This window comes from Euprymna scolopes, chromosome 20 (genome assembly GCF_053919585.1).
Source record: "Euprymna scolopes isolate OS-2025 chromosome 20, ASM5391958v1, whole genome shotgun sequence".
NCBI classification, from domain to species: Eukaryota; Metazoa; Mollusca; class Cephalopoda; order Sepiida; family Sepiolidae; genus Euprymna; species Euprymna scolopes.
Window position 1 is genome coordinate 13,131,734 of NC_136501.1, and position 2,867 is coordinate 13,134,600.

A 2,867-nucleotide genomic window follows, 5' to 3' on the forward strand; every position below is an offset into this window, starting at 1 on the left:
GACAATCGCATTTGTGTGTTAATAAAAAAATGTTTCAATATCAGTGATCTCGCACCTCTTTTATAACTCACTATTTCGAACACCATCCTACCATTTATCATTGCAAATAGAACGTATACATCTTATATGGAAAGAATCGAGCTGATTAATGTGCTTGCAACACAAGATCCACTTTTCGGCACCATACAAAACAATAGCTAAAATAACCAATTTGTAGACTTTCATTTTCAGAGACACACTATGCTTTATCAGCTTTATTGATTCTGTTTTGGATATTTTTTGCAAGACACAATAGAGCCGTGCTATGTAAAGGAAAATACTGTTTGCAAAGTTCTACCATCGACATACACCACTGGTTGTAAAAAGGGTGAAGAGTTTGGTTTCGGTTGGGCAGCAGTATTCCATATCAATCGTGTGTGTGTGTGTGTGTGTGTGTGTGTGTGTGTGTGTGTGTACATATAAATATATATATATACATAAATATATATATATATATATATATATATATATATATATATATGTATATAAAGCATTGCTAATTGAAATAAAAAACATTAAACAAGTACTCATCAATAATCATTTCCCCAATTACATTGTTGATGAACAAATAAAAAAAATGCTACAATCTTCCGATAACCAGAATAATAATGTTAGCCAACACCGCAATGCAAACCCCATTAATATATTTTACCAAAATCAAATGACGCCTAATTTCAGAATCGAAGAAAATGCAATAAAAAATATTATACGAAGATACTTGACGTCTGTTGACAGTAATTTTAAAATTAAATTTATTATCTATTATAGGAAATTTCGAACACAAAACCTTGTGGTTAAAAACAACTCTTCACCGGCGATAAAAACGTTGGAGCAAACCAATGTAGTGTATAAATTTAAATGTTCTATTGGAGAATGTAACTCCAAAAATAATACATACATTGGGCATACAACAACAACGTTGTCCCGGCGAATAACTATGCACCTTAACGACACAAGCGCGATTTACAAACATTTAAAAAAAGAACATAGCTGTCCCCCCTCCAATGTAAGAAAGGTCCTCGTTGACAATACAAAAATTATACAACGGGAAAATAATGTAAAAAAATTAAAGATTCTTGAAGCGCCGTACATTAGAACTCTTCAACCTAATATAAATGACATTGCATTTCAAAAAAGCAGTAACGTTCTGAAATGTCTTGCGTAGTCCGTGTTGGACGGACTTCGTACATGGTGTCTACGAACTTGCTGGTTTTAACACTCGAATTTTTAATCGACTTTTATTCTTAATCGACTTTTATTTTAACTCATCACTGAATATATATATTTTAGTTTTCATTTTTAATCCTCATTTTCGCAATCCTGTATTTTTAACACCTGATGATGATTCGTGGACGAATCGAAAGCGCTCGTAACAGCAACATGTATGGATCCTTTATTAATATTTTTGATTTTGAAACAAAAAAGACAATACGAAAAATTGAAAAATTAAAAAAAAAAGAATTATAAGACAAAATGTCTCCGTTGTATTTAATAATATTTGCTTGAATGTATATATATGTATATATATATACACACACACACGCATATATATATATATATATATATATATATATATATATATATATATATATATATATGTATATATATATATATAATTATTAACTATAATAATTATTAAATATCTACAGACACTAGTGTTTCACCCTTTCGGGAATTATCAGTGCAGGGTGTCTGGGTATCTTTTTCAAATTTTGCATCACGAGGCACAATAGAGCCGAGCTATATAAAAGAATACTGTCTTCAAAACATAATCATCAATATATACCACTTGTTGTAAAGAAGGCGAAGAGTTTGGTTTCAGCTGGTGAATAAGTTCAGTCTTCGTTTTGCTAATTGTAAAACTAAAGGCCTTCCATGCATCAGAGAATTTATTGAGGACGTTCTACGTGTCCTCAAAACTGTGAGTGACAAAAACACAGTCATCAGTAAAAAGGAGACCAAGAAGAGTCCGGCTAAAATCAATGTTTTGGCTTTGAACCGTTGCTTGGTAAATAACCCTCCGCTTGATGAACACCTACAACTTTTGAGGTCTATTTGAAGGCCTTTCCAAGAACCACTAAAAAAAAAAAAGAAAGAAAAAATAAGAACAAATAGGATCGGAGCAAAGACACATGTTTGCTTGGTTCCATTTGACACTTTGAATGGTTCAACATGTTAGCAGTTAGACCGTATTGATACCATCATTCTTCTTAATGGTTTCCCTTTATGTATTGTATCCAAGGCTTTGCTAAACTCATTGTGAGATTAAAATTTTTTTTAATTCAATTTTCACCCCAAACAAGGCACAGTGCCACTTTGAAGTGGGGGGCTACTATTGGGGACATGTTACAGGGGTATTATGAATGGAGATGAGTAGTAAGATGCCTGTTCACATTACACTTGAACTTCTGCATGTCAGTACAGTTGGGAAAGCAGAATCCCGGAAGGGAGTTCCAAAGTCTAGCAGTTCTGGGGAAGAAACTATTGGGGTAAAAGGGTTTCTTACATCTAGTGATCTCTACTGTGAATGAGTTGGATTTAGCTGCTTGTTGGGTTTGTCAGGGGTATTTACGTTAAGTGCTTGTAATTCGTCAGAGCATTCATCATTAAAGTACTTGTAGAACAGGGAGAAGGGATGCAACATTTAGTCGATGGGACAGGGGCTGAAGCCTAGATAACAGTTCAGGACCTATCAGGTTGGTGATTTTCTTTTGAACCCTGTCCCGAGGTTGGATGCAAGTAGCAGATGCACCAGCCCAGATGTGACAACAATACTCCATACATGGGCGAATGGTGGCCTTATAGAGGTACAGGATACTCTCAGGTGT